The 12,272-nt window shown below is 47.5% G+C and overlaps 1 long non-coding RNA gene across 1 annotated transcript; it reads left to right on the top strand.

The window, feature by feature from the left end:
* Nucleotides 1-572: 572 nt before the first annotated feature.
* Nucleotides 573-4,196, top strand: LOC129626236 (uncharacterized). Its single transcript, XR_008701850.1, has 3 exons — nucleotides 573-1,132; nucleotides 2,997-3,049; nucleotides 3,149-4,196. It is a non-coding gene; the product is annotated as an uncharacterized LOC129626236 (long non-coding RNA).
* Nucleotides 4,197-12,272: the final 8,076 nt, after the last annotated feature.

The following is a 12,272-nucleotide window of genomic DNA, read 5'->3' as shown; positions in this document are numbered from 1 at the left end:
GGCACCCATCTCTTAGCATCTAACATCTAACAATCACCATGAGTAGTATAATGGCTAATGAAACTCGGAAAGAAATTTATTGTACAAAAAGATATAAGCGTGCATTTAAGTAAGTGCCTGGGATGACATTTTGCTGAATTCCAGTTTTAAACTCAGCATTGAATTTATGTGGGTTTTGGTGTTTTTTTTTTGTTTTTTTTTTGGTTCCAGGTAATGACTTCATTGGGGCTTCCCTGGTGGCTCAACAATAAAGAATCCTCCTGCCAGTGCAGTAGATGTGGGTTTGATCCCTGGATAAGGCAGATCCTCTGGAGGAGGAAAGGCCAACCCACTCCAGTATTCTTGCCTGGAAAATTCCATGGACAGAGGAGCCTGGTGGGCTACAGTCCATGGGGTTGCAAAGTCGGACTCGACAGAGCCACTAAACAGTAACAACGACTTCATTAGCAAGATGCGACTTCATTGATTAATTCTTTCCTCTTGGGTGAAAAAATTTTATTATTTTAAATGGTTTCTCTCCAACTCACCCAGTCACTGGCATGCATAATTTTAGCAGAGTTCATTCTCATCAGCTCCATCCTAGAAAAAGATTTTTTAAAGGTTTTTAAAATCCCTCCTTTTTTTCTTGAGCATTTTTAGTTAAATTAATCCTTCTGTACCTTTGCAGTTAAAATCTTCTCTAGTGGGTACAGGTAAGACCATTAAACTGACTGCTGACATTTAGAATGTTCTTGTTCTTCTCATTTCCCCAAAGTTTTTCAGCACATTCACACAGTAATACTTCCCAGCTGGTAATGGACCCCACTTCTGGAAGAGGAAAAAGCAAGAAACCCAGCCTTGCTCCTCAGCTGCATGTTATTACCTGATTCCCAATTCACAGGAAATGAACAATCATTTAGTCTTGACAGGTACATCCAGAAACTGTCTTCCTTTTCAACCTGAACAAAAAATCAGGGCCTGCAGAAGTTAAGCATTAGTCTTAAAGTACGCTTCCTAATTTTTTTTCCCCAGCGTTATGAGGATATCTTCTGAAAGCTTTTGAAAACACTCTGGAAAAATACTGCCAACAGGCTTAGAAACCCAGGAGGAAAAAATAATCATCCAAAGAAATACTTTGTGTCCAGGAGGCTATGTAAGTGAGTGGTCCCTTGTGAGTTGGGGAAGTTTAAAATATGTGATGGTAATTGGGGCGTTAACCTGAACAGCCTCGTTAGTAGATTCTTAGACTGAAGAGGAAAGCGAAGTTGTCAGCAGCAGACCGCGCACCGCCCCGCCCACCGCCCCTACCCCTGCCCCAAGATCAGTCTCGGGATGAACGAAAAGCAATTATATGAATGCCAGAGAGGTTTTCTCTCCTTTATCCTGATGGATTCCTCCCTCGACTGAAAACATTTCCATTTTCTGTAGTTTTCCAAAGTAGGAATAAATCAATGTAAAATAACACTCCCCCTCACCTTGCAGTTTTTCAGAGAGCCCCACCAGGAACCTGTCTTCCTCCCCACACAACCTCAATGGCTAGATGGATGCTGGCCCCCTTTGTACAGGTGACAAAAAGGGGGATACGGGAGGCTTCACCGGCTACCCTTCTCCTCAGTGGGAGCTCCTGGCCAGCAGCTGGCCCTCCTGGCTCCTCAGCCAGTCCTGTTTAGTCTATTTAGCTGAGGATTTGAAAATACTGACTCCAGCTTAACTCGCTTTGCCCCCTATTATGGGCCATTTGTGTATGTCAGTCTTTATCTCTGGACCTGAGTCAACCTTCACCCCTTTCTCCCACCTCCTCCTGTTTCAGAAAGAAAAAAAAAAAAAATCAAAGCCTAAATATGGAACACATGTGCCTTTTAGATGGGCTGTAGAGCCGGGCTGGGAAAATGGGAATTGTCACTGGCCCTCTGTCCCCATGTGCCGACCTGCCCTCACACCTGGGTCCCCCTGACACTGCTGCTGGCCCCAACTTGAGCCTGCTAACCATTCAACATCCACCTTCCAGGGTCTGCCTTTTCTCCAACTTGTATCTTTTGAGGCTTCTCTGTGTGTCTGCAGGTTGACTTTACCAGCCTGTGAAAAATCCAATTTGCCTTAATTTAGGGTAGATTTGGAGGCTGGTAGGCATCTTTGACATTAAGATCTGGAATCTTCTGCCACCTCTCCGACTGAATGGCCGTGGGCAGCCATGACTCACCGTGAGGTCATACATTCCCAGGCAAGGTTTATAGTAACCGGGAGGCTGAGGTGTTTGCAGGTGCCTTCCAAACTGCGCGTCCTCGTTCTAACTCACTCCACGCTGCCCTGGCATCTTTTGAAGTAGAACTTCATGGGGGTGAACAGGAAGACTACAACATTTTTATTATCGTTGGCTTCCTTTGCTGAATTAGCGTTTATATTTTCCCAGTAGAAATCCCCAAATTGAAAATAGAGAGGTGTCAGCTAGCACCACTTTAGTGAAGGTTGTGTCAACATTTCCTATAAACCTTGTTTTTCTAGGGTTTATAACTAGACCATAAAAATGTGCTCAGCGATGAAACTTGGCTTAGAAAGGAAACCTGGGAGCAAATTTTGCAGAATTTGAAGAGGGGGAGAATAAGTTCAGCTATTTTTTTTTTTTTAACATGTGCCAGTTCTAAACTTGAACTGATGGGAAGGTGCATTTTCTCTTTGTGTGATTCAGATGGAACTGCAGATTAAAAGAAAAAAAAAAACCTCAAGAGATTATTTCATTAATATGGGCTAATCGCACTTGTTAATTTTTAGAGAAGATGTTAATGACTGAGGTGTTGAACTCTAACCCTCTGAGCCCACATCTGCGGGTACCAGTTTTGGCAAAGCCGTTAGCTGCACATAATAACGTGATTTGGCAACTCACCCTCACACCTTTTAGTGCAGGAAACCACCAACGCTTCGAAGGAAAGAATCCTTCCTGACAAGAGGTTAATGGGCCGTTTCAAAATGCATACTCACTCAGAGTAGCATCATTTTACTCATCTTTACTTAATCTGCAGGTCCCATTTATCGGATGACCCCAAAAAGCAGCTCCCATAATGTTCGTAGAAAGGTAAGCATCTGATTCCTCCGAACGTCTGCCTTTTCCTGCCGTCGGGGCTCGTCCTCTGCGTGGCCAGCAGCTCCCGGCTCCCTTTGGCTGTGCTTGCAGGTCACTGGTATGTTGGAGGCAGTCTGTCATCGTGCTGCCCTGCGCCTGTGATGCCCTGGCCTGCATCTATTTGTCTGTCTCCGGCTATGGACTCTGGGAAGATGGCAGCCACCAGGGGCAGGCGTATTACGGAGGAAAGGAAGAAAGTGCTGGACTCAACACCAGAGAACCAAGTTCTAGCATCCGCTCTGGCCTTCCCCAACACTCAAGTGAGAGGCTTATGGAAAGAGTCCACTGAAATCATGTAAAGCACTTGTAAAACTGTAAGGTGAAAGTGAAGTCGCTCAGTCACGTCGTGTCCCACTCTTTGCGACCCCATGGACTGTAGCCTACCAGGCTCCTCAGTCCATGGGATTTTCCAGGCCAGAATACTGGAGTAGGTTGCCATTTCCTTCTCCAGGGGATCTTCCTGACTCAGGGATCGAACCCGAGTCTCCGCATTGTAGGCAGACGGTTTACTTTCTGAAGCGTTCTCCAAACGGAAGCAGGAAGTGCCTGCCTCAGCATCAGTATCCAAGATGTCCGCTGGCGTTGTGAGGAGTGTAAGGACCCGCCCGCCCCAGTTGGCGCATGCGTGGACTGGGCTTCCTAGCACTGCACGCCACCCCCGGACACTCCAAACTGGCGTTATTTCTTCAAACTGCATTTTCTTCTTCTTTTTCTCCCACTTGTTATGAATCATTGACCACCATTGTGAAAGGAGAATGTTCCAGGGCTTTGGCTGTTCTTCTCCGTGGACATCACCCCCCTCCTGGTCCACATGCCATTTTGATGTTACCTTCTTCTGCCACCCCCCACGCCTGCAACATGACCTCGGGGCCTTCTGCTTGCTGCAGGCATACCGTTTTTGGTACTTCCACCTTTTTTCTGGGACTGTCCCCCACTGCCCTCCACTGCACCCTCGGGCTCCTTTCCTCAAGGAGAAGCTGGCTACACACCTTTGGTATAAGTGATCTACATTTGGGGCAGGGAACGTTCTCCTCCACCCCACCCAAGGAAGATCTGTGAAATGCCATGAGGGTGGTCAGTCCTCAGAAGGGCACTGGGCCTGATGTAAAGCTCGGCCGTCGGCATCTTGAAATTCCTTATACATTCTTAATAAGGAGCCGGCTCCATATTTTCATTTTGGGCTGAACCCTACAAATTATGTAACAGGTTCCCGTCCAGCTCTCTTCCTAGCTGGCCCTGACAACCGGGAACAATCCTGCTGAGCGCTCCAGACGACCATGACCAGGGCTGCAAGGTCTGGGGTCACCACTCCCCAGCAGCAGAGGGGTTTTAGAGCCAAGCTGGCTGTGCCCACCCTGGGCGGGTGTTTGCCTCGCGTCCTGGAGCCTCCCCCCTCCCCCGACACCGGCAGCCTTGGGTCCTTGTGAAACAACAGCCAGACCCTCTGTGTAGCATTTCCAGCTCCTCTTCCAGAAGCCTGGAGGCGGATGCGGCCACTTGTAATGTTCAGCAGAGTCCTGTTTCAACATGAGGGCGGCAATGCACGTGGCAGCTGCGTGGGGAGTTGAGGACCATCCCTCAGCTGGATGCCCTTTATTTACCCAACAAGGCTAGCTAAATGGTAACCGTGTGCCAGGCCCAGTTCTAGGCCCTGGGATGCATCCATAGGCCAGCAGAGCTGTTTCTGCCCCATGGGGAGTTCATGTTGCAGGGGCCGAAAATGGACAACAATGGACATCGTAAATGGCTGAACCCGTGGGTTGGAAATGAATGAGGCTGCGGAGAAACAGACCACAGGTAAGGGATGAGGAGGGAGGGCTGTATAAGGAAAGGGAAATCAGATGCAAGGTTTGAAGGAGTTGGGGATGCCAGACCTGTGAATTTGGGGGGGAGGAGCCTTTCCAGCAAAGCTTGCAGCTAGAGCAAAAGCCCTAAAAAGGGATGAGCAGGGCTGTGGGGGAAGACCATGTGGCTGGAGCAGATGAGAGGAGGGGTAGGAGATGAGACCAGAGAGGGGCAGAGACACTGGAGGAGAGGGGTTGTCACCCTAGCCTGGAGCAGTGGGATGCCAGGACTTGATTCAAAGCTGCTTGCCTCTGTGTGAGGACAGAAGAGCAAGCACCAGGAGGGGAAAGACCAGCTAGAAATCTTCCGATAATACAGAAGGAAAATGTGCACTCCTCTGAGAATTCCTTTTTTAGTTTGAACAAGACAGGGTGCATTTCTTTACTGTTGGTATGCTGAAGTCTAATCCTATTCTGATGTGTGCTCTGAAGCACAAAGTCATGCTTGTTTGTGTCCCCAGTATGAATAGAAAGACAAGAGTTGTCAGTGATCGTGGGTGTGGTCTGAACCAGCCAGGAGGGGAGGATGAAGAGCGCTCCTGGAGGAGAGCCTCCACTTTATCTGGGTGACACAGCAAGAGCCCCGCCCAGATAAATGGTGGGACCACCACCTGCAAGCTGACTTTGTTTGAGAGATGCTATCACGTCCCCCTCCTCAGACCCTCAGAGCCCTTCCGCCCAGTCTCAGGCCCCAGCTGCTGCCTCATCTCTTCCCACTTCTTTTTCAGAGCCTCCTGGTATGATGGCTTCAGCAGTGTTTGCAGTTAAATCCATCCAACTAAGGCCTGGGAGGGCAGTCCCCTTAGCTAAAGATTCTTTTTTTAAAAAAAAAAAAAAAAAAAAAGGCTAGCTTTTCACCTAGGCATTTTATAAATACACAGTTGGGGGAGGGTTCAGACTTCATGCCTCCTGAAGACCCCCGCTTAGGCCTGGAATGCCCCCAGCCCCCCCTTCCCCTTTCTTAGCAGCTGCATCTGTACCATTTGACTCACCCATAAGCTGGTTTCAAATGAGTCCCTGTGGACAATAACTCAAGTCAGTAAAACACCTTCGCAGGCAGTAAAACACAGTTCTCTCTAAGGTCAGAGAGCTCCCTCAGCAAGAAAGTCAAGTGGGCAGTGCCTGTAAGCAGAAAGAACCGGGCTCTGGGCTCTCTGCCCCGCCCATTGGCACACCTGGCCTGCAGGTACAGGTAAGCAGGGAGGGAGGTGATGTAGAAAGGCCTGGCTCTCTCCCTTTTGTTCATGTCCAGCATCTTTTTTTTTTTTTCTTTCCAGTACATTGCTGGATCTGTTGATGAAAATGAAACCTTTCACACCAATCCCAGATTGTGTCCAGAATCAAATAAGAAAATTTGCAAAAGTGCTTTGTAAACATGAAAGCACTCTCCAAAATGAAGACAGGATCATTATCTGGGAAAGCAGTCTCCAGCATTCTCCTTTCGTGTTTGGAAATACCATGTTGAACACCTTCCAAACAATTAAATCCCATCAAGCTGTTCAAATGGTCAGGTTCAAATAATCTGCCCAGACTCTCCCTGCATCTCTCCCTGGGGGGCTGCTGGGAGGCAGGGCTGGCTACATCTTCTGCTGTGCCAGGATGCTGGGTAATGGACCTGAAGTCAGAGCACCCGCTCTGTGGGTGACCTGGGAAGTCACCTAACCTCTCAGAGGTTCCACTTCCTTATCTGTAAAATGTCCCACCTACTTCACAGGGTTTGGGTAGAATCACAAGCGACAGTGCTCAGGAAAATCCTCTCTAAATTGGACAGTGCAATGCCAGTTGCCACGTCAAAGGCAGAGTCATCAACAAATGGAACCATAATGTTATGCTTATCAGCATTTTTCTAATAATTCTGAGATCCAAGTGCAGGTTAAATATAGGTTTCAGGGACCTCCCTGCCTTCTGTTCCTTTTGATTTGTTTATTTAGAAAAATAAGAAAGCCAGGTGGCTGAATCCTGTTGCCCATGGAGGCCTTTGAGTTTCTTAAGTGAGAAACATGGCATCCCCAGTCACTACAGTGATTTGCAATAATGAACAGGAGTTAACAAAGTCCATCGATGAGCAGCAGGTGAGAGAAAGAATAAAACTCCATTGTTAAAACCTAAATAGTGCTACAAAATGACTACTCTGTGAGATAGAATGGGAGTTCTGCTGTGTAATAATGTCTGGACCACTGATTCATGTGTTGAAAAACATTGTGGAGAGTAGTTGATTGTTACATAATCACCAGTTATGAGATGCTTTTAGGACTAGGGGTGTGGAGGATCTTGGGACAGTGATCACTTGTCAGTGATCCATTTATGGACAAGGCCTCCAATGTGGCATCATTGTGTCACTGGAAGAAGGATTTACTCAGGTAGGTATTGGCCACCTTGCTGGCTGAGGGGACCACACAGTAAACTCCTGCTCTATAAGGTGATAAAATCTTGTGAATGGGTCAGAAGGCCCTCATGTTCTCAGAATACCCAGGAGAGAAAAAGAGACATACTGTAGGACCCACTGGTCATGAAGCCCATAGCTCTGGGTCAGCGCTGATTCTTAATAATTGCAGGGGGCCCCTGATTCCTCACCTGTGAAAATGCACTCTTCCATGGACCAGGTGAGTTTGGGTTAGGACACCATATGTGAAAGACTCAGCCCACGCACAGCCAACATGTATAGAGAGCTTTCCTTGTGCCAAGCCCTGCACTAATCACCTTTACATGGGTTATTTTGTTTGATTTTCCAATAACTCTATGAGCAAGCTGCTTATTTAGAACCTGCATTGAGAGCTATAATGGAAAAGAATGTATATATGTGTATAACTTGAGTTACTCTGCTATACAGCAGAAATTAACACAACATTGTAAATCAACTATACTATACTTCAATAAAAGAAATAATATTTTGTTTAAAATGAATCTGTATTTAGGACAGTATAAATGGTCTCTGGGGCTTCCCAGGTGGCTCAGTGGTAAAGAATCCACCTGCCAATGCAGGAGAAGCAGGAGATGGGGGTTCAATCCCTGGGTAGGGAAGATCCCCTGGAGAAGGGAATGGCAACCCACTCCAGTATTCTTGCCTGGGAAATCCAATGGACAGAGGAGCCTGACAGGCTACTGTCCAAAGTTGCAAAAGAGTCAGACACGACTTAATGACTAAAACAACAACAGCAAATGGTCCCTACTTACCTTCTACAGCCCTAATCCACCAGAATCCTGCTACTTGATTAATAATATATGTCCTCTAGGCCCATCTGCATCTCTACAGATCTATTTGCAGAGCAAGAGTAGAGATGGAGATGTAGAGAATGGATGTGTAGACACAGAGCAGGGAAGGGGAGGGGAGGGTGGGACAAAGTGGGTGAGTAGCATTGACGTGTATACACTACCATATGTAAAACAGAGAGCTGGTGGGAAGCTGCTGTATAGCAGAGGAGCTCAGCTCAGTGCTCCGTGATGACCTGGAGGGTGGGGAGGGGAGGAAGGTCAATGAGGGAGGGGATACATATAGCTGATTCATGCTGTTGTACAGCAGAAACTAACACAACATTGTAAAGCAATTATACTCCAATAAAAAATAGTATATGTCCTTTTTGTTCAGAATGCCCAAATATTCTTGGAAATGTCTGTATCTTCTTCTGCATATGCAGTTTAAGGCGGGGATCCCTCTCTTAGATGGGTATTACGTACTTGCTCTGGCAACGCAGGGAAGTTTCATTTCATAGCTTGTTACAAGGTCAGTGCTTTACAAGTATTATACATTGACCCTTAAAACAACTCAGTGAGATAGACCATTATCTTCATTTTCCAGATGAAGAGTCCAGGGCACAGAAAGGTTAAGTGATGGCTCAATGTCACACAGCTGATTCAGGGCAGAACCAGGTCTCTGACCCAGGCGGCTGGTCCTCACTGCTTCCCTCAAAGGCACTTGCCAGAGAGGGCAGTGGAACGCCCTGCATCCCTCCCGCCCTCCGAATGGCCCAGGCCTCTGGCTTCGCTGCTACCAAACGGTCTCAAAAAGCTTGCTATGTTCACACATGAAAACTGCAGGCCAGGCCCCAAATGTTTGATGGGAGCTTTGCTTGATGGGTAAGACTGAAGAGGAAGCTGAAATGGGTCATCTTCTTGCTTGTGACTTTTTTGTTTGTTTGTATTGTGCTAAGAATATTTAATACGAGATCTACCCTCTTTGGGGGCTTCCCTGGTGGCTCAGACGGTAAAGAATCTGCCTGCAGTGCGGGAGACCTGGGTTCGATCCCTGGGTCGGGAAGATTCCCCTGGAGAAGGGCATGACAACACACTCCAGTATTCTTGCCTGGAGAATTCCATGGACTAGAGGAACCTGGTGGACTACAGTCCATGGGGTCGCAAAGCTTTACAAGTATTATAAGCTCAAACACTACCTTCTTACCAGGGATAAGGAAATGGCAACCTACTATTCTTGCCTGGGCAATCCCATGGACAAAGGAGCCTGGCGGGTTACAATCCATGGTGTCACAAAGAGCTGGACACGACTTAGCAACTATGCCACCACCACCCCTACCCTCTTAACAAGTTTGGAAGTGTGCAAAATATTCTCATTGACTACAGAAACAGTTTGCCTGTGACTTTTAACACAGGAGCAAAAAACTGAATTGAAAATTTATCTCATCCTCCTTGGCTGGAAGCAGCCTATTTAGGGAAGGTTTCTTGGGGATTTTGTTTTGGATTATCATAAGGATGATCTGGATAACAAACTTGGCCTTGAGATATGTCTGTTCAGATATCCAAAGTCAAGATTTTAGGTTCTGGATCCTTAGTTCTCCTGTATTAAATTGACACCCTCTGTGTCACCCTATTGACAGTCTCTGAGGGTACCTTTCAGGGGCCAAATAAAATCTTGTCTGTGATGATGTGCTACATATTTATGGACAGCAGTCCCCAACCTTTTGGCACCAGGGACTGGTTTCATGGAAGACAATTTTTCCACAGACAGGGACCGGGGATATGGTTTGGGGATGATACAGGTGCATTACATTTGTTGCGCACTTTATTTCCATTATTATTATTATATCAGCTCCACTTCAGATCATCAGGCATTTGATCCTGGGGGTTGGGGATACCCTGCTTATGGAGATCAGAGTGATTTGATTAAGAGTCATTTTCTTTGTCTAAGCAGTTAGATGGCACGTGTAGTTTCAGATAACAAAGGTCCTCATGGGTTCAAATTGCTGATTCACTATGGAACCAGTACATGTTGAACAGGAAAGGAGCAGAGGGCATCTTAACATCACCTGGTGGCCCTCTCCAGTCAGTGGGTGTCCTGGGGACAGAGATGCTGCAGCTCCATTACGGCACTAATGGTGTTATTTTCTTGGGCCATTAGCGTGTGTGACCCAAATCACTGCCACATGCTCATTGGTCCAGCTCTCTGGGGGTCTCCCACGTGATGCGCCTGTGAAAATTCACCTCCAGCTTCCTAATGAAGTTGTTCCAGGACCCCTGGGATAAGTGTGTTTCCCTTAGTGCTGTTCTTGATGGCAGGTTCTCAGAAAAAGAATGGCTCCCTGCAAATAGAAGCAAAGGGAGATGTCAATTTCTGGAAAGACCCTGCTTGGCTGTGAAAAGGTCATCCTCAGCGTGTGACCAGGCCTGGGAGAGGCGGGCAGGACAGTGCGGTCACCTGAGGGCCGAAGCAGGAGGGGTTGGAGCTCTGGGTGGAGGGGCCAGGCCAGCGCTAGGTCAGGGGCTGACTGTTGGCCCAGGGATCCCACAGAGGGAGGCTCTCAGGAGCTTGAGTTTATCCTCTTGGGTGGCCCACTCAGGGGAGACAGCTGCCAGTCCCCAGGGCTCTAATGAGATCTACCCAGGCCTGGTGAATATTCCCCGCTGCACCCAGCCCGGAGTCAGGCCCTTGAACTGAGCAGTATGGCTTTTAGAAAACCACCCACAAACCTGGAAAGGCCCCAGGGAGGCTCTCCTCAGCTGGAGAAGGATCACAAGTCCGGTAAGGAACCGGAAGAAAGTTGGACAGTTCCCTTGTCCTTTCCAGGGAGGAGCTAATCTCCAGACAAAAAGACCTTGAGGGAACAGGTGATGGCAGGTACCTCAGGCCTGTCAGGAAGATGCCCCCACCCACCTTTCCTCAAGCTTTGCTTACCAAGAGCTCCCCAGACACTCAGGCTCAGGCCGCCTTCCCTCCTGAAGCAATTTTGAGCAGGTTCTGCAGGACCCCCAGCCCTGGCGGCAGGGGTGGGGGGCGGGCTGGTTGTACAGAGGGAGGGAGCTACTAGCTGGTTTTATGGTTGCTCCTGCTGTCATAGCCTGGCTGCCCTGGGCTTCCATGGACTCGCTCAAAACAGCCTTCAACGCCTCTAACTTTCTGTGCGGTGTTCAGAGCTCTTCCCTCAGATCTGCCTTCTGCCTCAGCTAAATAAAAACGGTTGGTCACAGGTTTTTCACGTTATGATTCTCATTTCTGTCATCTGTAATTGGTTTTCTTTCAGACCTTTGTTGCTGTTGCTCATTTCTTCCCTAATGGTTTCAAACCCTTATTTTATATCTTTAAAATGTTTATTTTATAATCTCTTCCAGGGATTTCCCTGTTGGTCCAGTGGTTAAGACTCCATGCTGCCAATGCAGGAGGTATGGGTTTGATCCTGGTCAGGGTATTAAGATCCCACATGCTGTGCAGTGCGGCCAATAGATTAAAAAAATAAGATGAAATAAAATAAACACCTGTGAGGTTTAAAAAAATATTATAATCTCTTCCAGATTGTCCAATCACCTTTGAGTTTTGTTTCTTCCATGGTGGTTCAGTTTGTGTGTATCTTCTCCTACAGCCTCATCATCAGTGAACAGTATCATCCTCTGGGAGGCTATGGCTCATGGGCCATGGTTTATGCCCTGGTTCTATGCAGGCAGCCACTGGGTAGCCATTGTACCATTTTCTCCTCTGCCAGAGATTTGCAATCTGTGCGTGTCATGTAAACTCATGTTCCACCCTCGAACATGAAGTTCAGGATTGACTCTTATTCACCATAGACTTTTTTTTTTCCTTCTTGGGGCTCAGGGCTGGGCAGAAAGCTTTCTTAATACCTATCTGGGCCTTTGTAAGTTTCCTGGACCCTTTCTTATAAACCAGCAGCCCTTCAAGAGTCCTGGCTTTCAGCTGAAACCTCACTTCTACCTCCTCCTCTGGCATTGACTCAAGGCTACATTTTTTATCCATGCATGGCAATTATAAGTCTAGCTTTAAAGGGCTTCCCTGGAGCCTAGTGGTTAAGAATCTGCCTGCCAGTGCAGGGGACACAGGTTCGATCCCTGATCGGGGAAGAGCCTACATGCCAGGGTGACTAAGCCTGTTT

The sequence above is a fragment of the Bubalus kerabau genome, chromosome 13 (assembly GCF_029407905.1).
Source record: "Bubalus kerabau isolate K-KA32 ecotype Philippines breed swamp buffalo chromosome 13, PCC_UOA_SB_1v2, whole genome shotgun sequence".
Taxonomy (NCBI): Eukaryota; Metazoa; Chordata; class Mammalia; order Artiodactyla; family Bovidae; genus Bubalus; species Bubalus kerabau.
The sequence above is the reverse complement of the archived record's forward strand: the minus strand, read 5'-3'. Positions and strand labels throughout refer to the sequence as shown.